Raw genomic sequence first — 24,645 nt, 5'->3', positions numbered from 1 at the left:
TTGGTAAAATTGAATACAACAGTCCTCCATATCAAGGATATTCAAATATCATCTGAAAGAAATGGTACTCAGCTTCTGGAAAGACCAAAGTCATAAAATATAGCCTGCACCCACCCCTTTGCCCATTCTCAGTCTGTGGAAGGCGCAGTTGTGTTTAACATGCTTTCACCTTGCCCCTGTGTGGACCCCATAAAGTTGAAGAAGAGGAAGAAAGGTAGCAGCCCAAATTATGCGCTCTTGGTTACTCAGTTAAAAAGAGCCAGAGCCCAGATGTGGACTCAAGCCTTCTAGGGCCAAATCCTATTCTTTCCCACAGCATTCTCTCCACTGCCTCACTTATGGCAAGTCTGGCCACTTGGGCAGGTTGGGAGATTTACACAGCAAAGATACTGCCAGAAATGTTGCTTTTTTGAGACAGGTTTTCTCTGTGTAACAGCCATGGCTGCCCTGGAGCCCACTCTGTAGACCAGGCTGGCCTTGAACTCACAGATCAGTCTGCCTCTGCCTCTGCCTCTGCCTCCTGAGTGCTGGGATTAAAGTACACCAGAGCTGTTCTTTTCAAACAGTTGTTACCCAGGTTCATCCTGCCCACCTGCAGAGAAACCCTGATAGGAGCCCAGGCGACTGTAGCAGACCAGGACTGATTGATGGTTGTCACTTTGCTCGGCCCCCTTGAGCTGCCTGTTAGTGGCATGTTCTTTGGGGATGGGCCTAATGGCTGATCATTCCTGATGAGTAAACATATCCATCCTAGCATTGTAGTGTGGGTCGAAGACTGCTTTTCTCCCGGATATTTTGAAGGCAGTGCTCCTTAAGCTAAATTCTATTTGTGTGACTTAATGTCTCCTAAGCAGATCTATTGGTAAGTCCTTTATAACATCAGTTCTATTATTGTGAATTGCTTGTGCCTTAATGGGAGTACCCATCAGTAAAAATACTGCATAAGGGATGCCCTAACATTAAGAATATAAAGTTCCAGGTGCAATAGTTTCACTCTTGTAATGCCAGCACTCCAGAGTCTGAGGTAGGAGGACGGATCGCCTGTAGTTCGAGGCTAGCCTGAGCTACAGACTGAAGCACGCTCTTAACACTGCTCCACAAAGTAGAACTATGAAGGCGCTAAGATTTTTATCCTGCTTCTAAGATAATTTAGCTTGCTACCATTTCATGGGTGCTGGAAGGAGACACAAGCTCAAGACAGAACTTTATTATTTCTAATGCGGCAAGCAGCATTAGAGGCCTTTCCATTGGTTCCTTTCTCCCTGAAGTCCCATGAAGGCAACAGGGATGTGGGCCCAGGTACATGCCGAACATGCAGTGGATGTGTGTCCCAGCTGAGGAATCCAAGCATAGGAAATAGCAGCATTTAATTATTTTTATACTTAATTATTTTACATGTTTGAGCATTTGCCTGAATGTATATCTGCACCACGTGTGTGCCTGCAGAGGTCAGAAGGTGGCATCGGATCCCCAGGAAGTAGAGTGATGGATGGTTGTGAGTCACTCTGTGGATGCTTGGAACTGAGCCCTAGGCCCTCTTCAAAAGCAGCAACATATCTTAAACACCAGGCCATGTCTCTAGTCCCAGGAAACAGCAGTGTTTTAGAAGAGGCTGGACAATGACCTAAACTTGCTCTTGAAGGAGATAGTTTAGCCCTGAGCTCCATAAGGGCATAGTTATCTCTATCTCCTAAGGCTTTCCATTATACAAACTTCTGGAAAAGTAGGTTTAGGGACCTGGGGATGACTCTGTACTGGTGCCTCCTTCAGGCCTCCTCTGTCAACAGGCATGCACGTGGTGTACATCCATACACGATACAGACAAACATTCATGTACAGGAAACAAAAGTAATGTTTTTTAGGCTGGAGAGATGGCTCAGTGGTTTAAGAGTCCCACTGCGCTGGCAGAGGGTGCGAGATTGATTTCCAGCACCTCAGCTGGACCAGCTGACATCTACCTGTAAGTCCAGCTCCACAGGATCCTCCTTTGGACTCTGTGGTCACCCCAAGCACATGCACCTACACACACACACACACACACACACACACACACACACACACACACACACACACAGAGAGAGAGAGAGAGAGAGAGAGAGAGAGAGAGAGAGAGAGAGAGAGAGTGAGAGAGAGAAGGAATATTAAATGTATTTTTAAAAAGAACAATAGAAGGGCTGGGAATGTAGCTCAGTGGTAAAACACTTCTCCCTAACTTGTATGAAGCCCTGAGTAAGATAGTTTCCTAGTGCTAAAATAAAAGCAACCAAACAACAAAATGATACAAGAAGGAGCAGGGAAGATAGCTCACTTGGTAAAATACTTGCCTAGCAAACATGAGGACCTGAGTTCAATCCCTGGAATCCACATCAAAAGACAAACAACAACAGGCTTACTGATACACACTTGTAACCGCAGCACTGGGGAAGTAAAGACAGGAACATCTCTGGGGATCCATGGCCAGCCCTCCTAGCCTATTTGGTAGCTCTGGGCCAGTGAGACACCCTGTCACAATGTAAAGTAGATGTTTCTAGAACAGTGGTTCTCAACCTATGGGTCGTGACACCCCCCCCTTGGAAAATCTCTCTCTCTCCTAAAATATTTACATTATGATTCATAACAGTGGCAAAATTACAGTTATGCAGTAGCAACAAAAATCATTGTATGGTTGGGGGACCCCACAATATGAGGAGCTGTATTAAAGGGTCACAGCATTAGGAAGGTTGAGAAGCACTGACCCAGAGGAATGACAAAGTTGTCCCCTGGCTCCCACATGCATATGTGCACATTTGAGCATACACGCATACCAACACAAACACATGTAAAATAATGACACAAAGAACCAGGAGGTGCCGGGCAGTGGTGGCGCACTTTAATCCCAGCACTCGGGAAGCAGAGGCAGGCAGATCTCTGTGAGTTTGAAACCAGCCTGGTCTGCAGCATGAGTGCCAGGACAGCCTCCAAAGCCACAGAAAAACCCTGTCTCGAGAAAACAAAACAACAACAACAACAACAACAAAAGAACCAGGTGGGTGGCACACGTCTGTAATCCCAGCGTTGGAGGCAAGAGGATCAGTAGTTCAAGAGGCACGGTTTAAGGAAAGAAGGGACTCTGGCAGCTAAGCATCTAGAGATTACAAAGAAGGAAATCTAGAATCTGGTCTTTGAGGATGCGCACATTTACGGGGGACGGGAGGAGAGCCTACGCTGGAGAGTGACAAATAGAAGGGTGGTGAGGGGTGCGAGGCTGGAGAGATTGTTCCATGGTTAAAACACTTGTCTTATGCCGGGCTTTAGTGGCGCACGCCTTTAATCCCAGCACTCGGGAGGCAGAGGCAGGCGGATGTCTGTGAGTTCGAGGCCAGCCTGGCCTACAAGAGCTAGTTCCAGGATAGGCTCCAAAGCTACACAGAGAAACCGTCTCTCGAAGAAAAAAAAAAAAAAAAAAAACGCTTGCCTTGCAAACCTGAACGTTCAAGGGATCCACAGAACCCACATACATGCGGGGTGGACATGGCAGCCCACCTAAGGTTTCTGCAAAAACAGACTCGCCTGAGGAAGCTGGCTAGCTATATCGAAGAGCTCTGAGTTTGAGAGACCCGGCCTCTATGTATGAGGTGAAACAGTGACCGAGAATGATGCCCAATCTCAACCTCGACATGCACAAGTACACATGTGCGGGCACTAACACACGTATACTCACCACATACAGGTGAAAAAATGTAAACAGGAGAGCTGGAAACGGTAGTAAAATTTCCGTATCCCCAAAAGCACCTTGCCCCATCTACAGGTAAAAATACGCTGAGCAATAGCTCACTTAGTGAGTTGCCAATCAGGCCCAGCTCTGGTCAGAAAGGACAGACCCTGGGTGATGGTTCCCTTGCCGGTGGGGACTTTTGCTGCAGTGGGCTTTTGCTGTTCTCCAACATCTGCAATCTGCAATACATTGTAATTGAGATGCACAGGGCTGAATGGGGGTAGTTTTTTTGTTTGATTGTTTGGGTTTGTGTGTGTGTGTGTGTGTGTGTGTGTGTGTGTGTGTGTGTGTGTGTTTTATCTAAATGGGAGTTTTGTAGGTTTGGAGTGTGGTTAAGAAAAGAACAGCTGCCCAATGTATGGGTGACATTGTAAAACACACCAGAATGTGGAAATAACAAGAGGGTGCCCATTATTTCTCATTAAGAGATCCATTTAACAGTGTCAGGCTTGAGATATCTGTCTATGCTAAGAAAATGCAATGCTTTCTACCCAATACAAGCCCCCCTTTCTCTTCTATGGCCCAATCAAGGATCTGCACTTACAGTAAAATTGTAGTGGTAATTTTGGAGAATCCCCCTATTATCTGTAGGAATTACAGCTGCTTAATATTGACAAATGTGAGTCCCTGGTGTGTGCCATGAAACATGCGGCACTTTTTTCCCAGTCATCATATCTCCCACATTCAGTATATTTTATAATGACACTCTCACTTTGCATACTGACTTTTTCCTCACCACACACACACACACACACACACACACACCCTTGTTTTCTGAAACTCAGTAAGTTGTGAAAGAAAAATAACACACCTAACAAAATACCTGGTGATCAAGATGTCTCCTAAGTTTCTATCCCTCCTTCAACAAGGTTTTCCTGATGTTTTTAGTTAGAGGGTAGAGGGAAATTGGGGCTAGAAGGTAAAATGCAGCTAGCCTTGAAATGGAGGAAGAGGAAAGGTAAAGGGTGTTGATGTCCCAGCCAACTCTTCCCTAGTTGATTGCACTTTTGGGGGGTGGGTATTGGGCTTTTTTTTCCAGAGTTTCTCTGTGTAGCCCTGGCTGTCCTTGCTCTCACTCTGTAGACCAGGCTGTCCTCGAACTCACAGAGATCCACTTGCCTCTGCCTCCTGAGTGCTGGGATTAAAGGTGTGTGACACGACTGCCCAGCGGATTGTGCTTTTTTCCCTGAGTAAAATATTTGAAAATAGCTAACAGCACTCATTTCATTCAGGAATTCTTGGGGTTTTTAACTTTTACTTGTTTGCTGAGCGGGTGGGCACTGCCCAGCTCCCACATAAAATGGCACACAGAGGCTTATTATTACTTATAAATGACTGAACTTAGCTTGGCTTGTTGCTAGCCAGCTTTTCTTAAATTTTCCCATCTCCCTTTTCCTCTAGGCTTTTTCTTTTTCTTACTTCTGAATGTCTTACTTTTACTCTTACTCCATGGATGGCTGTGTGACTGGATGGCTGGCCCCTTCTTTTCTTGTGATCTCTATTGCTTCCTGGTCTGACTTGTTTCCCTTCTATTTATTCTCTCTGCCTGCCAACCCCTCCTATCCTTTCTCCTGCCTTGCTATTGGCCATTCAGCTCTTTATTAGACTGATTAGGTGTTTTAGACAGGCAAAGTCACACAGCTTCACAGAGTTAAACAAATGCAACATAAAAAATGCAGCACATCTTTGCATCAGTAAGCAAACAGTCCACAGCATAAACAAATGTAACACATCTTAAAATAGTATTCCACAACAATTCTCCTGTCCAAAATTATTACAGGGGCTGGAGAGACGGCTCAGAGGTTAAGAGCACTGACTATTCTTCCAGAGGTTCTGAGTTCAATTCCCAGCAACCACATGGTGGCTCACAACCATCTGTTATGAGATCTGGTGCCCTCTTCTGGTGTGCAGATATACATGGAAGCAGAATGTTGTGTACATAATAAGTAAATAAAATCTTTTTTAAAAAAACTAAATTATTACAACCCAAATCCAACACCAGGCTACCCAGTGTGGTCCTAGAACTATATGCGCTGCCAACTCTGGGAGCTCAGCAAAGGTGTGAGTAAACTAACCCTCTAATTGTGAACATGGGAGAGCTGTCCCTATTACTCATCTGTTGTGTGGCAGCCTGGACAGAGGAAAGATGTCCCCGACCCTGTGTCCATCAACACATGAGACAGGTGGGAGAGCTGGCCCTGCTCCTCCTCAGCTGCAGCACTCGGGAGAGTGGCCCCTATGCTGCCTGGGCATCACAGTAGAGCTGATCCTGAAGGTGTAGGCGTGGGAGACCTGACCCTGAAGACAAGAAAGCAGGAGAACTGGCCGCACCCCTTGCTCATTGCTAGAAAAGGTGAACTAGCCAGGGCCTTGCAGAAGAGCTCACCCTGGTAGTGAGGACAAGAGAGAGTTGGTGGGCTGACCAACCTGCAACTACTCAGGCCCAGAACCAGGTTGTTGGCCCATCCCAACAACCACCCCATCTGTGATCTGCTGGAGCACGTGAAAGGGCCGGTCCTGCAGACCCAAAGACACAGCATCTCCAGGACATAAGGCAACTACAGAATATCCAAGAGGAGTCCCAGTGAGGACCCAGTATTGATAGAATAGCAGAAACCAGAGGCCTCGAACCAGACCAATGACCCTTTTCAATCAACACGAGTAAAGATATATGGGCTAAAGGGTATACTGTGTGACTCACTGTGTGACACTGCAGCTTCCATGACAAGATTGATTTTTCCTTCTCTCTTTTTTTCTCTTAAATTTTATTTTATTTTGTAGGGGGAAGTTACAAGGGCAGATCATGGGTACAAAGGAACAGAGAAATGAATGGGATGGGGATCAGTGATGTGAAACACACAGAGAATAAGTAAAAAGGAGAAAAAAGGAAAAAATTAATAAATAACTTAAGGAAGGAAGGAAGGAAGGAAGGAAGAAAGAAAGAAAGACTGGCTCTGGGGGTCTGGAGATGATCAATGGTTAAGACTATTGGCTGCTCTTGCAGAGGACCAAGGTTCAGTTCCTAGCACCCACAAGATGACTCACACTGTTTGTAACTTCCGTCCCAGGAAACCCAACACACATACTTCTGGTCTCAGAAGGCACTGCACACAGAGTGTAAACAGATGTACATGCAGGCCAAACACTCATCCAGAGATAGAAAGACAGGGGTAAAATGAAGCTACCCTGGCTGGGATGCTGCTCAGTTAATAGAATGCTTACCTAGCATGCACAAAGCCCTGGGTTCAGTCACAGAACATTAACAGGGTGTGATGGTGCTGGGTGTGGCACATGCCTTTAAACCCAGCACTCAAGAGGCAGAGTTCGAGGCCAGCCTGGTCTATAGAGTGAGTTCCGGTGATGACAGAGCTATGTAGAGACGACCCCCCTCTCTCTCACACACACACACTATTAGGTATATAATATATTTCATATAATTTTTTAAAACCAGAGTGTGAGAATACATACCTATAATTCAAGCACTTGGAAAATAGATACAGAAGATTAGAAATTCAAAGTTGCCAGGCAGTGGTGGTCATGCCTTTAATTCCAGCACTCAGGAGGCAGAAGCAGGTGGATCTCTGAGGTCAGCCTGGTCTACAGAGGGAGTTCCAGGACAGCCAGGGCTATACACAGAGAAACCCTGTCTTGAAAACCAAAGGGGGGGGTGGGAGTGGGAGAGAGAGAGAAAGGGGGGAATATTAAAAGACCTTCTTGGCCGTGTTGGTGATGCACGTCTTTAATCCCAGCACTCAGGAGGCTGAGATAGGCAGATCTCTGTGAATTCAAGACTAGCCTGGTCTACATGGTAAGTTCCAGAATAGCCAGGACTGCTTCACAGAGAAACCCTGTCTTGAAAAACCAAAAAGAAAAGAAAAAAATCCTTCTTGGCTTTATATTGAGTTCAAGGCCACCCTGTCTAGGAAGGTGGGGAGGGGTAAAGAAGGGAGAGAGGACGAGGGATGCACTCTTGCAGGCTATACCCCCAAAGCCCCAGAACCTCTGAATCAGAATGAACATTTTGACAAGACTCCTACGTGGACTCTGAGAAGTACTGCTATGAAAATCTGGTAGCTGATAAAGAAGGCCTCTACCCCACACCATGCGGACCAGTGGACTGAAGTCAGCCGAACTCAGCGGACTTGGGTCTGGGGATTCTAGCTCCGCCCATCACAGGACTCCAGCCCCACCTCCTCAGCAAACAGGAGCTCATGGTGGCGCCAGGCAGTTGAACACTATAAAAAGCTCTCTGTGGCCCGGCATTGGTCGCACACGACTTTATCCCAGCACTTTGGAGGCAGAAGCAGGCAGATCTCTGTGAGTTCGAGGCCAGCCTGGTCTCCAGAGCGAGTGCCAGGATAGGTTCCAAAGCTACACAGAGAAACTCTGTCTCGAAAAACCCCCCCAAAAAAAAGCTCTCTGTGACAAGGAAGCATGCCCCAGGCCAGCGTCTTGGCGAACTGAGTGGGACAAGGAGCCCCACATACAGGCCTGGGGCTGTCCGCCTGGGGCCGTCCACCCCGGGCTCCCAAGAGAAAACACGGGCTCCCAAGAGAAAACACAGACATACCCGACACCCTGCAGCACCAGTCAGATGGGCACTATTAGAGCGAGCAGAGGTGTGGTGTGGTATGGGAGAGAGACAGAGACCGAGAATGGTTCATAACCTTGTTGTGCACAGATTGCAGAACCCCAAAACAACTTACTGCCAAGGAGACGACTCACCGAATGCAAGGACAAAGGTTTCTTTATTGACTCGATTGATTCAAGCTGCAACAAGGACCCCATTCGTTCAGGAACAAATGGAGTACCCACTTTTGACTGAGGGGTGTTTTTATAAGGGAAAATTGTAGGGCTGGAAGCCCCAAGATTACAAAACTTCCATGGTTACCAGGGACAATGATTGTATGCTTCAAGCAAGGTGCAATTAAGCAGGATGCTGCCAAGGAAATGAGTTTGTTAATTATCTCCTGGGCTGGGGACTTCTACAATTGATAACTATCTGATCCTCTTTGGACCAGAGGATTGTCAACACCGCTTAAGGGTGTGATATCTGGTCTAAGGCCTTGAGTCATGTGGACCTTCCTTTAACCTTGTCTGTTGGGCTGCCTTTTGGGAACTCAGAGAAGCTTAAGAGTTTTTCTATTTGGACTTTGGAGTCCCAGTTTTAGACTTTAATTTTTCTCTTTCAGTCCTGTGGACAGAGGTGTATCTGAAGAGGTGAAAGAGGTGAAGAGTGGGCTGAGGTGGGTGGCTTGACTGCCACCCAGGACCATGTTGATGTCTGTGCCTGGGCTGCTGCTGGGACCCACGTCTGGGTTCCTGGCTTGACATGGTCACAGTCTCTGTTGATGTCCTTGGCCCCTTATACCACCAAAAGCCGAGAGGCCAGGGCTGTACAGAGTTGGCCCAGACCCCACTGGCCCTGCCCCTCATTGGCTCAAGCATTCAGGAGAGCAGGGCCTACACCTCTCCCGGACAGCACAATAGAGCTGGCCCTGTGCACAGGGGCCTGGGCCAGCTGGCCCTGAGGGCATGAGAATGGGAGAGCAGGCTGGGCCCCTCTCTTATCCCATGTGGTGACATAGGTGAGGGAAAGTTGCCCTCCTCCCCTTGCCACTTGCCACTAGCAGCAGGTGGGGGATCTGACCCAACCCCTCACCAGCTGCAATACTGAGAAGAACTGGCCATGTGCCTTACCCGGGCAGCAAAGTAGAGCTGACCCTCTAAATATGCACAGGAGAGCCAGCCCTGAGAACGTGAGGACATAGCTAGTGCCACCTCCCTTCTCTACAGTGAGGTGGTTGGGATGAGGGAAGGATGCCCTCCCCACTTGCCCCTACCTACTGCCTCCAGCTGGCAGGAGTGCTGACCCTCTCCTTTACCAGCTGCAACACTAGGTAAAGCAGGCCCTGCACCTTGTCTGGGCATCACCCAGGGATGACCCTGTTTACGGGGCACAGGTGAGACAACCCCGAGAATGTGAATGTGAGAGACCAACCCGCACACCTCATCGGCCATATGGCAGCATGGGCTAGTGAGAAATACTTCCCCCAGCCTATCAATGCCTAAGGCAAGTGGAAGAACTGACCCTAAAGTAAAAAGAGTAGAAAACTGTCCCTGCCCACCACCACAGGCTGCAACACTCAGGAGAGGAGGCCCTCCACCTTGCCTGGGCAGCACAAGAGAGCCAACCCTGTTAGTGTCCGTGTGGGTGAGCCAGCCCAGAAGTTGTGAGCATGGGAGAGGTGTCCCCACTTCTGATCTGTGCTGTGGAATAATCCTTCTGTACACTGTGAATATATGTTTTGAGTGGGTTCATAAAGAAACTGACTGGCCTGTACCTGGACTGCAGGAAGTTAGGTGGGAAAAGCCAAACGGAGAATGCTGGGAGGAAGGACAGAGACACAGAGGGAGCAGGAGATAATCGTGCCGTGTTAATAAAGGTACTGCCACATGGCAAAACATAAATAAGAAATATGGGTTAATTTAAATGTAAGAGTTAGCTAGTAACAAGCCTGAGCTATCGGCCGAGCACTTACAATTAATGTAAGTCTCTGTGTGGTAATTTGGAAGCAGCTCCTGGGACAGGGAAAACTCCTACATATGGTGTCCAACGTGAAACCACATACATCCACATAAAACCTGAGAAAGCTTTAAAAAAGATTCTAAACACAAAATCAGAGTCAAATGTGGCCTTTTCTCTGCTGGGCTCTGTTTGCTAGCAGTAAGCAAAGGCACGGCTCTTTTCAGAAGTCTTGCTACCAAATACTTAAATGGGGTTTATGAGCAGCGGGTGGCACAATGCTCGGTAATGGTGTGGACCCAGAAACTTCCCAGAGTTGGGGCGGTAAACATGGCTCCCAGAGCTGGCAATAAACACACCTCTGCCATAAGACTAGCCTCTCAGGGAACTGATGGGGGGCAGGGGAGACAGCCACCACCAAGCCATGATTTAAGTTACACAGCAGTTTTTGGTTTGTTTTTTTTTTCCAGCGGGGGGGGGGGGGTGCGCTCATGCAGACAGAAAAGGTTACAGTAAGGGCAGATTCAGACATAAAGAGCCTTCAAACGGGTCACAGTGTGTTTGAAAATGTGCCTAGGCTTGGGAGACAGAAGAGTATATACAGTCATAGATTTAAAAATATAGATAAAAATAATAAAATAAAGTACTTAAAGGAGGAATAAAGTAAATAAAAGAAATAACCCACTTAAAGTTAGGAAATACACAGAGAGTCTGGATCCTGTATGTGATTGTGTTGTCTTTGAATTTTTTGGCTGCTAAGAAACACTGGCTTATAAAAACACAGTAGAGCTGGCCCTGGAGTCATAGAGCAGAAGAGCTGTCCCTGCACCTGCCTGGACAACACAGTAGAGCTGGCCCTAAAGGTGTATGTAGGCCTGGGAGATCTGACCCTGAGGTCATGAAAGCTGAAATGGCCCCACCTGTCATTCATTGTTGCAAAGGTGAATTAGCAGGGGCAATGCTGGAGAGTTCATCCTGATGGTGAGGACAGGGGAGAACTGGCAGGAAGACTAATGCTGCAACTATCCAGGCCCAGAACCAGGGTTGTGAGTTGGGCCTAGCCCAATATCCACCCCATCTATGATCTGCTAGAACAGGTGAAGGGGCCTAACCCACAAACCAAAAGTTGCAGGATATCCACAACACAGGACAACAATAGGATATCCCAGAGGAGTCCCATTGAGGACCCAGAATTAATAGTGTAGCAGAAGCCAGAGGCCTGGAACTAGACAAATGACTCATTGCAATGAACACTTACAAGTAAAGATATAACCACACACTACAGCTTCCACACTGAGATTTTTTTGGGGGGGGATTGATTTTACTTTTAAATTTTGTTTGGTTGCGGGGGGGGGTGTGTGCAAGGGCAGAGGGCAGAAGCAAGGGGACAGGGAGATGAGTGGGATCAGATGTGTGATATTAAAAATAAAATGTTTTTAAAAAGATGGGATATCAAGATGCCACACAAACCTAATGATGCCCTGAGTTCAATCACCAAGGACCCATATGAAGATAGAAGGAGAAAGCTGGCTCACAAAGTTGTTCCCTGACCTCTGCATGCATGTCATAGCACACAGAGACACCACACACACACACACACACACACACACACACACACACACACACACACACACACACACAGAGAGAGAGAGAGAGAGAGAGAGAGAGAGAGAGAGAGAGAGAAAGAGAGAGAGAGAATTTTTTTATCCCTGCTTGTTTGCTATGCCTGCCTCTTGGGTATTTTTTTGAGGGGGAGGGTTTCAAGACAGGGTTTCTCTGTATAGCCCTGGCTGTCCTGGAACTCATTTTGTAGACCAGACTAGCCTCGAACTCATTGACATCCACCTGCCTCTGCCTCCAAAGTGCTGGGATTAAAGGCGTGCAACACCAATGCCTGGCCCTTGGGTAATTTTTTAAGTGGTCAAGATAGAAAATGCAAAGGAAGTGAGACCAGCTTTATTCCTGTGCTGTTGAGCAGTTTGTACCCCCTTCCAGGGTCTCTAGATGGGCAGTAGGTCTTTCTTGGAGCAGTAGAGCACCAGCAAAATCCTGGCTAGAAAAGCTTAAGTGTTCAAGCAGCCATGTGAGCTGTCCCGCAGCTGCCATCCTAGCAGTGGGGAGGCTGGGGACAGGAAGATCAGGAGTTGCAGGCCAGCCTGGACTGTATCATGAGACCCTGTCTTAGAAAAAAAATTAATAAAAGAACAGCCAAAACTAAAAAGAACTCAAAGTGTAATGGTTGAAATGGGTAATGTATATAAATAGCTGGACCAGTTTTTCTCTTGTTCTAAATTCTATTCTATTTGGGAGCAATTTTCTCCCACTTCAAGCTCCCTCATTATATATGCTTTCATTCAAAATGTTAATTCTTCTTCTTGTTGTAATTTAACCATCCGCTAATCATTTCTGGGATGGAAACACATATTCCTAAGTGAAACTCTATTGAAGAGCTGAATTCAGCAGACAGTGTGTTTGTTTCTCTAATTCCTTGTCTAATGGTTAATAGAATTGCCAACGAAGAACTTTTTCAAAGTCTTAAAAACTATCTGTGGTAATGTTTTTATGCAAACTAAACTTTTTTGGCCAGGCAGAGGTTTAAATCTCTATAAAATAAAGTACTGTGTGTGTGTGTGTGTGTGTGTGTGTGTGTGTGTGTGTGTGTGTATACGAACTCATGTGTGTGTCCCCCAAATGATATTTGCAAAAAAGACTATAATCTCTTTAAATGAAATGCAACTCTTTTCAAGTACAAAGAAAACTAGATTCTAGCCGTGGGTTGTCTAATTACTGCTGAAGAGACCTTGAACAAGCAATTAAGTGCAAACCTGCATCTTTTTTCCAAACTTGAGCCTGTTTATAACACACATGATGGAAACTGGATCAAGAAACAAAAAGAAGATAATGACAAGCAAGTTTGATCTGAAGAAGAGAATAGTGACATGATAAGCTACAAAGTCAGAATACTCTCTCTGCCTGGCTTTTGCTGCCATCTTGCTATGTCCCATTTCTGCAATTCAGAGGGCTATCTAACCACTGGAATTTATGGGTTTCTTAGCAAAACAACACTTTTAATGAAGCCAGCAGTGTACGAGATCAGCTAAGATTTCCCAGGGTTTGAAGAGATAAAACAGCAATCAACTCCAAATCAGATTGTATTTATACATTTAAAAGAGAAAGTCATAAGTCACCAGTTTTTTTCTACATCTGATAGCGTCCTTTATTACTCTCAAGAAGAAACTTGGAAGATTAGAGTGTTATTAGCCTCCACTTCCTCCTGTCCTCATAAAATACATGCTGTCCTGGACTATGGAATGCAATCTACTGGGTGCTAAATTAGATCTGAGACCCAATTCTCCACCCCTGTGTTCATAATGTTCTCCATGTAAATGTATAGTATTCCCTCCCTGGTATGTAGCCATACAAGGTGTGAAGCCAGCTACTTGAGCTCAGTAAAACATGAAAATGTGTTGGAGGTAGAGACATTGTTCTGTACTTTTTGCTCTTGCAGAGGACCCAGGTTTGATCCCTAGCATCCACGAGGTGCTTCATAACCATCCGTAACCCCAGTGCCAGGGGAATCTGATGCCCTCTTCTGACTACCAGAAGCAGAGGGCGCACATGTGCATACAGGCATGCATACATAGAAGCAAAAGATTCATAACACATAAAATAAGATAAAGAAATCTTTGAAAAATTCAAAATGAAAATGTGAATTCCCCCATTCAAAACCAGAAAACAAGTTGCCTTTATAGCTTTTAATTTTTTATTTAATTTTTTAATCTCCTTGTGGCATTCTTATACACACCAACTCCTCTCCCCCATAACCCTGCCCCTTTTGTCCCCAACTGCTCCCTTCTACTCCTCTATTCCCCCTTACATTTTCATACCACATGAATTTTATCACCCTTCCCACCACCTCCCTTAAAGCCTCTTTTGTACCATCTCACAGGCCACACTGTAATTTCCTGACCTCTGGCAACACTCACACCCTTATAAATATCCACATATAGGACTGGAGAGATGGATCAGCCATTAAAGGCTAGGCTCACAACCCAAAATATAAATATCCACATATAAAATCTCCATGTAAATACCCATATATGAAATTAGAAGCTAAGCTCCACAGCCCATCAAGTGTTCACTTGATGTTATAACTTGTATCTCATTGGGAAAGGCTCCTATGTCTTTCTTTTCTCAACAACTAACATGCAATATTTTCTTTGCTGCCTTTCATACCCCTAATCCATACATTTTCCTTCTCCTTCTTGTCTTATTCCCTCTTGCCCCTTCCCAATGTTCCCTTCAATTTGTTGCTTAAGTGTTTACCCCTAACACTAAAAAAAATACTGTTAACTTTATTTTACCCAACCAGTACTCTAAGTACCCCCTGACTCCAAGCTATTATAACAATTGACATATAAAACTTCTTCCTTGGGGCTGAAGACATCGCTCAGGGGTGTAGAGCACTTGCTGCTCTTGTGAAGGACCTGTGTTTGATTCCCAGCACCCACAAGTGGCTCACAACCACCCATAATTCCAGTTCCAGAGGATCCGATGCCCTCTTCTGACTTCTGCAGGTATCAGGCACATGGTGCACATACATATATTCAGGCAAAACATTCATACAAATAAATAAATAAATAAATAAATAAATAAATAAATAAATACCTTTTAAATTTTAAAAAGTTGTGGGTGTCAGTGAGGAAGCCTCGGAAATCTATGGGGCCTTTTGTAGTAGATCAGTATTTATCCCTAGCATTGGAATGGACTTTGGGAGCCCATTCCACATAGAGGGATACTCCCTCAGCCTAGACACACAGGGGTGGGCCTAGGCCCTGCTCCAAATAATATGACAGACTTTGAAGATTCCCCCCCATGGAAGGCCTCACCCTCCCTGGGGAGCAGAATGGGGATGGAATAGGGTGTTAGTGGGGGGCAGGGGAGGAGAGGAGGGAGCGGGAACTGGGATTGACATGTAAAACAAGCTTGTCTCTAATTTAAATTAAAAATTTTTAAAGTAAGCTAATCTTCCTTTCTTCTACGATCTTTCTCTCTCTCTGGTGTGTGTGTGGGATTGTGTGTGTGTGTGTGTGTGTGTGTGTGAGAGAGAGAGAGAGAGAGAGAGAGAGAGAGAGAGAGAGAGAGAGAGCTCCACGTTCAGTGAGAGCGTCTATCTCACAGAAATAAGGAAGGGCTCATAGAGAACACCTGAGGCCCATTTCTGACAGTTGTGTATGTGTGCACATAACCATGTACACACACACACCACAGACACAGACACAGACACACACACACACACAGTTAGAAATTTATATTATTTTGGGTGAGTTGTAAAAAGAGAGATTTATTTTGGTTCACAGCTCTGTCTTTAAAAGTAGGTTACACAGTTGAATTGCAGAGGAACTTGACAGAATCCTCTTCAATAATGTCTGTTACAACGAAAGTGCCTCAAGGTCATTATGTGGCCTTGAGATGGGAAGGAGAGCATTAGACAGAAACAATACAATATATGGAGATCTAAACATGATGGAGCCCGTAAAAAATAACTAAATAAATAAATCCCTGATGTTAGGCACAGTGCCTAAGACATAGAAGGTAAAATACATGTTTAGGGACCCAAGGAAGATAGGAAAGAAGGAAGTGGGTTTTTAACCTGTTTTTTTTTCCTGTGAGAACATTGACAAACTGGCCCATTTGTGAACTGCAGAAGTGGAGAACGGCACAAGTGCTTTGCATATATCCAAAAAGGTTCCAACAAGGCAAACAAGATAGTTTCGAGTATTTGCCTAGCATGTGCAAAGCTCTGGGTTCAATTCCCAGCACTGAAAAAGAAGTTGAACATAGAGTTATCACGTGATCCAGCAGTTCCATACCCAGGAACATACCCAAGAAGACTGAAAACATATTCACACAAAATCTTTTCATAAACATTAATAGCAGCATTATTCCTAATAGTCCAAAACTCAAAGCAACCCAAATTTCCACCAACTGATGAATGGATTTTTTAAGTGGCATATCCTGACAATGGGACACAATTCTGCCATTAAAATGTGAGGATCTGGTTTGTGCTGTTGCATGGATAGAACCTTGAAAATAATAAACTAAGTGAACAAGGTGACTCACTTATAATTCTAGAACCTGGGAGGCTGGGCCAGTGGTATTTCCATGAGTTTGAAGCCAGCCTGGAGTACATAATGAGTTCCAAGCTAGCCTTCAAAACAGAGTGAGGTTCTGTCAAGGGAAGAAAAAGGGGGGAATGGGGAGAAGGAAGGAAGGAGAAAGAAAGGCAAGAAGGCAGGCCAGGTGTAGTAGCACATATCTTTAATCACAGCACTCAGGAGGCAGAGGAAGACAGATCTCTGTGAATTCAAGGCTAACCTAGTCTACATACCAAGTTCCAGGCCAGCCAGGGCTACATAGAGAGGTCCTATCTCAAAAAAATCATAAAACCAACAATGTAATAGTGACTGAGACTTTAATGCAGCTGCAAACTAAGGAATTGCAAGGATTGTCAGGTGCCACCAGAAGTTAGAGGGAGGCAGGACACCCATTTTCTGTCAGAACCAATCCTGCTACACTTTGACGTTGGGCTTCTGGTCTCCAGATATATGATAAAGTAAAACTTTTCAAGCCACTCAGTTTGATGACACTGGCTAGAGAAACACTGGAAGGCCAGTCATCAACTTGTTCTAAGATTTGTTTATTTTTTATTTCATGTTTATATTTTGCCTGCATGTATGTCAGTGTACCGTGCATGTGGTGTATGCAGCGGGAGGGAAAGGGCAGCAGAAGTCCTGGAACTGGAGTTACAGGCATTGTCAACCACATATGGGTCCTGGAAATCAAATGCCAGTCCTCTGCAAGAGCCGCCAATGGTCTTAGCCCCTGAGCCATTTCTCCAATGCACTGACTTGTCTGGAAATAGCAAGGGACCAGGCAGATACAGGTACCACAACAATTCTCTAATAATTTGCTTTGACAGTTCACACAGTGGAGCTGACACCGTTGATAAGTGTGCATGAAGGGATCTGGAATGCGAAGGAAACGGTGAGCTGCTACCAATGGCGTGTTCTCAGTTATAGGAGATGGATAAGCTCTAGAAAGCTGCTGTGCAACCTAATGCCTGTGGTTACCAATATGGCATCCTACACTCAAAAAATCTGTTAACAGGGCTGGAGAGATGGCTCAGAGGTTAAGAGCACTGACTGCTCTTCCAGAGGTCCTGAGTTGAATTCCCAGCAACCACATGGTGGCTCACAACCATCCGTTATGAGATCTGGTGCCCTCTTCTGGTGTGCAGATATACATGGGAGCAGAATGTTGTATGCATAATAAATAAATAGAATTAAAAAATATGTTAACAGAGTAGATCCTGTGGTACATATTTTTTAAGCCATGAAACAAAGCAGACAAAAAAAGGAAGGGGGCACACAGAAACTTCAAGAGGTGTTGAGTATGTCCATTACCTTGATGGTAGTGATAGAACTGTGGATGTTTGCATGTGTGTAAGCAAACTCATCAGATTATAGACATTCATGTGTGTAGTTCTGAGTATGTCAAGAATGTCTCAGTAGAATTGTTTTTAAATCATTTAGTGATGGGCTGGAGAAAAGGCCCAATAGTTAAGAGAACTTTCTGCTCTTCCAGAAGCCAGTTTGGTCCCCAGAACCCACATGATACTACCTGCCTGTAAGTCAAACTCCAGAGGACCTAGCATCCTGGTATGCCTTCTTCACGCACCTGCACACATGTAGCCAGTATGGAGACACACACACACACACACACACACACACCATGTACATATAAATAAAAACAGAATAATTTCTTTTGAGAAAGGGTCTCACTGTGCAACCCTGACTGACCTGAAATTCTTCATGCAAACCAGGATGGCTTCAAACTCACAGAGATCTGTCTGCTTCTGCCAATGGAGTTCTGGAATAAAAATACATCTTTTTAATTAATCCGATTAATGAAACAAGTATGATGGTACATGTCTGTTATCCAAGCCCTCAGGATACTGAAGCAAGACAATCATGAGCTTGAGGCCAGCCTGTGAAGCACACAGCCACACATAGCAGAGTTAACAAAAAGCAAGAACAAATTCAATTAGCACAGTTTCGTGTTTCCAGCAGAGGGCGGTGTTTCTTTCCTTGGTAGTCAGACCAATGTGCTATTTGACGTATATCCAGAGATGACTGGAACCATGTAACCAATTTATTACACCACTGTCTTTGACACAAGAGTTTTTATTTTACTTGTGCAAGCCTGGGACTTGAAGCTGCAGTGTCCCCTGTGCTAAGCAAGCACTCTTGTGCATAAGCTACATCCCCAGCACTTCTGTGTCTGAATGTCAAAATTCATGTATTTTTTTCTTTCCCCAACACAAAATCTTCTCTAATGCTCCCTCTTTTGCCTCATCTCCTGTTCTGACTTGCCAAATCCCTGGAGGCCCTGAGGGAAAAACCAATATCATGCCTCTCTCCTCGTTTCTGGTGGTAGCTGCCAACCCTTTATGCTCCTTGGCTTGTCCCCAATACATGTCTCCACCTCCGTCCTCATGCATCCATTGTTTCCCTGTCTTCTGCTTTTCAGTCTCTTAAAAAGATGCTGTCATTAGATTTACACCCCACCCAAAATCCAAATAACGTCACTCAGCATTTCCTGAGAATGGGAACCAGGTCTTATACAGATCTTGGGTTTGGGGTGTGAGTGAGGCTAGGACATGATTTAGCCTCTACTGTAGTAATCTTCAGACTGAGCTCCTTGAGATTATGATGTCTATTATTTGTTACCCGCTGGTGCCTGGAATAGTGTGTCTTAATAATAATGTCTTAAACACAGAAAGTGCTCAGGGGGCTCACTGAGTCCATGGGTCGGTGGACTGGCTGCTAGGACAATGGATGTTGTCTAACCTGGTAGGTGGACACTTAGTGTAGCCAGAATTGGAAAGGGTGCATCAAGGGCGCATGGAGCTCTCAGTAAAATGCAGTGCGTGAGCCAGATGCAGGGCTGCACACCTGTACCCCAGCTCTGGGGAGACTGGGGCAGGAAGTGACCCGGGAGACTAGACTAAACCACATAGTGAAATGTTATCCCAAAGCAGGGGGCAGCAGGGGAGGTGGGGGGGCAACACAGGACACTCCCTAGCTTCACAGGCACGCCACGTAGCTTAAATGAAAAAATGTCTCACAAATCCTTGCAAATACATCCCAGATGAAGCTTCTCTGGCCTTCAGAGAGTTAGGTAAACTTGGCAGAAACCCCAACTGTCACAATGAGGATTCCCAGCCCTCTCTCCAGTTTCTACAAATTACTAACTCTACTCCGTGATCCCAATTTGTCATCTTCCATGTGTTCTTGATTTCTTCCCTTGCCAAAAATCTGGCCAGTTCCTGGTTGTTGTGCAAGATTCCCCCAGCCTTTTTCAAAGTGCAAGGACACAATGTTGAGCGTTTTTCTCAAGTCCCTGGATTTACACAGCAAGCCTACAGTATCCCCACAGCCTGCTCTGTACATTTCCTTCTCATCTGACTTCCCTCTCCCTGTCTGGTGTAAAGCAGGAATTCCTTTGTCTCACGCTAAACTGTTCTCTTCATACTTAGCCACCACCTTGTCCATCTCACCTTCTACTCTCAGAGCAGGCTTGTTAAGACACAAGGCTGAATTTTAAAAAGGAAAAAAAAAAAGACCAATAAATAAATAAATAAAACACAGCGGGGGGTTGGCACAAGCCTTTAATCCCAGCACTCCAGGGGCAGAGGCAGGTGAATTGCTGTGAGTTTGAGGCCAGCCTGGTCTACAGAGCGAGTTCTGGTGTACACAGCGAGTTCCTGGACAGGCTCCAAAGCTACACAGAGAAACCCTGTCTTGGGGGAAAAAAACACATGTCTGGAAGGAGGAAGGAGGGGGAGGAAGGACGAGGGAGGAGGGGAGGGAGCAAGGAAAGGGAAAGGAGACCAGAGGAAAGAAATAAAGGGAAGAAGGAGAGGAAAGAAAGATGGGGAAGGATGGGAGGGGAGAGGAGTGGGAAAGGCAGATGAAAAATTAGAAGGAAGAAGACAAGAAGAGAGGGAGCTAGAAGAAATTAGGAACTTCTAGGCTCATCAAAAGACTACATTTGTATTTTCTTCTGTTTCATTAAGAATAGGCTAAATAGCTAGGCATTGGTGGCGCACACCTTTAATTCCAGCACTCAGGAGGCAGAGGCAGAGTGATCTCTGTAAGTTCGAGGCCAGCCTGGTCTACAAGAGTTATTTCCAGGATAGGCCCCAAAGCAATACGGACAAACCCTGTCTCAGAAAAAAAAAATAGGCTAAATTTTGAAAGTCTCTGGGTAGGAAGTGAACTTCAGCAACAGCCCCTGGGCCACTTGCTGCAGACTTCCCTCAGCTTTCTTAATAGAGTGAAGCAAGTCTCTTCTCAAGTTTACATTTAGCTCGAATCTCCACCGGAGCAATGATTTGCCCCCCCACCCGCACCCCCACCCACCCCCGCCGCCTCCGCCTTTTGCATTGTCTTTTTCTTGGCGTGCACTCCTCGGCTCTGCTTGCCTGCTGTACACTGTGTACGAACCACAGAGATGCCTGTGCTGTTTAACTGTGCCTTTTGTTTGTTCCCACAATCAGCTCCAAAACAGCTGTTGAATGTTCGTCCTTGGATCTGGCATCTTCTTTCAGAGACCTGGAACAGCAGCAACATCTGCTTTTCATTTTCTTGAAGAAAGAGGAGATTTAAAAAAAGAAGAACAGGCCAGGCGCTGTGTGTAGGTGCTGGTTAATGACTTACTTCCTCCCTTTTCCTTAACAAGCAAAGTTCATACTCCAGCAGCTGCCGGGTTCCCCTTAATAAGCTTCCGACCTACGCTGAGCTGAGCAAAACGGTGGTGCAAACAGCTGGCTTCAAGAGCCACTGAGGGGTCCAGACGAGACAGCCGGGAGCGCAGAGAGGGAGCTACCATTTGACACAGTTGTGAGGAAAGCGACAACTGTCACAGTCCTGTGATGCCCCCAGCTCCAGTACACCCCATCTGTTGAAATGTCAGACATTTAAGTGTCGACCAAGTGGGTCCTTTTGGTAGGAATTGGTTGCTGAGTTTTGATTTAGGGAACTTAAGAAAACTTGGCATTGAGTGATGGACACATTTAATACCTTGTGGTACGAAAAAGCACTCAAGAAAATGAAGACAAAGTGTGCCTTTTCTGGGTGCAAGGTATTGCTTAGTGTAGAATCATTGCTTCAAGGCTAATGGCTAATCAAAACAGCCATTATTAAATGTCACTAGCTATGCTTAAATTGCTTTCTGACCACTGGTTTTCGAACTGCAGCTCTCCACAGGGATAATCTAAAGCGAGCTTTGGAGGAGGGGGCCAGCTGGTGACAGGAGTCCAGTGCCATATGCTTTGCTCTGTCCTGAGGCCAGTGAAGCCTGGGGAAGGGTTGTCATGTGCAACCTGCATCAGAGCCACAGACAAACCCTGAAACCAACATGTGATGGGGTGGGGAGTGAACAGTCCCATGGGCACCCTGCTGTAAGTCAGTTCATGTTGTAAATGCCTTTTAAGTGGAGTTGGAGCCCCTTCTGTTGGAGGGACTTAGCCCATGGCAAAGCATCTTTGGCAAGCTTCATGCTTACTTCTGTACAATATGTCTCTCTCTCCTCCCCCCACCTCCCCTAATATCCCCTCCTCTCTCCATCCCCCCCACCTGCCCCTGGAGACGTAAACCTAGTGTTCAGCCCACACGATCTCTTAGAGACTAAAGTCCACCAAAGGTAGATCAGACTAGCCCAGAGCACTGACGTCTTAAACTAATGCATCTTCATTTGACTAAGTTATGGTCTTACCTGTCTCACCTCAGCCCCACATCAAGTGGAAATCAGAAAAATACGAGACTTACAGGGGAACTCCCAATATCCCAGTTTCTAAGCTAATAATGGCTGCATCCTTAATTCTTTCCTTCCCCATCCCTCACAGCAAGGACCTCCCTTCCCCACTGTTCATTCAACCTGCAATTCACAACTTGCACTCCCCAGCTTCTCCCCACACCCAAGGCCAGTCTTGCCTCCAACCTTAATATGGCCACTGCCTTGTACCTACATTGACCTCACTTCAGTTCCCACTGTGTTCAAGCCAGTTCACACCCATCAGCCAAAGGAATTTTTTTAAAAAAAATTGTTTTCTTTTGTTTTGCTCAAAACAGGTTCTCACTGACTGCTCAGTCTGGCCTCAAGCTTAATTCTCATTGCCTCTGTCCCCCTAAGGCTGAGATGTGTTGGAGGGACCTGTTTATGGTTTATGGATCACTTTTCTCTTGAACACTTTTCAATAGCTTTTTGTCTCACATGTAATAAAACCCCAGTTCCTAGCCATGACCTAGAAAGGCCTTCCTGGCTCTTGTGGCTTGTAGCAAAAGCAGGCATAGTCCATACCTTTCTTTCTGCCTCTCCTAGGGACTGGCTGTCTGCCCCTGCCTAGAGCAAGCTGCCCCACTCAGGGTGTCTGTCTCCACCTGCAATACCCTCTCTCTGGTATGTTACATGGCCAGAATCTTTTGGCTGCCAGTCTTTGCTTGAAGGCCATTCTTCAAAGAGCCTTCCTGTACTACCTCATCTGAGCCATGACATCGTATTTGTTTCCCTTACAAGTAGCTACTTCATTTATTTGTATTCTGACTCCCTCCACTGGAATTGAAAATCCACGAAGAAAGGAAATTTTACCTTATTTACAGTTGTGTTCATAGCCACCATTGGCATACCTGACACAGTAAGACAGCAAATATCTGAATGAGACTGGCCCCCAGAAACTCAGGGGTTTGTATGCTTGGTTAGTACTCAGTTGATGAGCTGTCTTGGAAGGGTTAGGAGGTGTGGCCTTGTTGCAGCAGGTGTGGCTTTGTTTGAAGGGTGTGTGTTGCTGGGAGTGGGCTCCGAGGTTTCAAAAGCCCATGCCAGGCCTCACATCCCCACCCCCACCCTCACCCTCACCCCTATCCTCCACCCCTGCCTGCTGCCTAGAGGATCAGGGTGGAGAGCTCTCAACTATCTCTCCAGCACCGTGCCCCACTGTGCGCCACCATGCCCCACTATGTGCCACCATGCCCCGCTGTGTGCCACCATGCCCCACTATGTGACACCATGCCCCGCTGTGTGCCACCATGCTCCTAGCCATGAGGATAATGCACTTATAAGCCTTTCAAACTGGAAACAAGCCCCAGCTAAATGCTTTCCTTTATAAGAGTTGCCTTGGTATATTGGCTGGTTTTGTGTGTCAACTTGACACAAGTTAGAGTCATCAGAGGAAGGAGCCTCAGCTGAGGAAATGCCTCCTGGAGACCCATCTGTAAGGCATTTTCTCATTTAGTGATCAATGGAGGAGGGCCCAGCCCGTGGTGGGTGGTGCCATCCCTGGGATGCTGGTCCTGGCTGGGTTCTATAAGAAAGCAGGCTGAGCAAGTCATGGGGAAGCAAGCCAGTAAGCAGCACTCCTCCATGGCCTCTGCATCAGCTCCTGCCTGCAGGATCCTGCTCTGTTTGAGTTCCTGTCCTGACTTCCTTCAGTGATGAACAGAAATGCTGAAGTGTCAGCCTAATATAATAAACCCTTTCCTCCCCAACTTGATTTTGGTCATGGTGTACCATCACAGCAATAAAAACCCCGAAACATGTGGTCATGATGCTTCTTCACAGCAATAGAACACTGACTAAAGCAGAAGTCAGCTGAGCTAGCTCTGCAGTCAACAACAAATACTTGCATCCATAGATGAAGAACTGGAAATGAGCAGGAGTACGAAGTTGAGCAATCTGCTTTGGAGGCAGTGTCTCTCTGAATGACCAGGATTGACTAGTTTTCCCTTACACATCACTATGAATGTCTATGAGATGCTGCTGACGCATTCATCCTCACGTCACTCTCAGAATGTATGTTCATTTCCTAATGGAGTCACAAATACATGAATCAGAAATGAAGCTAGGGGAGGGGAAAGTGGTGCAGCCTTTTGTCCCAGCTTTCAGGAGGCAGAGGGAAGCTGGTCTCCGGGAATTCGAGGCAAACCTTGAAATTAACTTGAGACAAGTTACCCCAAACAAGATTTTTTTTTTACTGTATAGTGGAAACTTGGATGTTAAACTCTTGCTCTGCCCTCTGTTCAGCTGTTTCCTTCTCTAGAGATGGGTTTTCTGCCCTCTTCTCCCCACACCCTCCCACCCACCCCCACACAAATGCACATTAATTCTGAGCTGTTACATCTCTGCTGTCCACATTTTCTAATAGATTTTGATTCTCGGATCCTCCTGGATGCCTTAGTCTTGGAGCTGAATCTTGAATTCCTGGAAAACGTAAAGTGTTAAACTGGTCTTATAGGAGAGAAAG

This window comes from Cricetulus griseus, chromosome X (assembly GCF_003668045.3).
Source record: "Cricetulus griseus strain 17A/GY chromosome X, alternate assembly CriGri-PICRH-1.0, whole genome shotgun sequence".
Taxonomy (NCBI): domain Eukaryota; kingdom Metazoa; phylum Chordata; class Mammalia; order Rodentia; family Cricetidae; genus Cricetulus; species Cricetulus griseus.
This window is presented reverse-complemented; position numbering follows the sequence as displayed.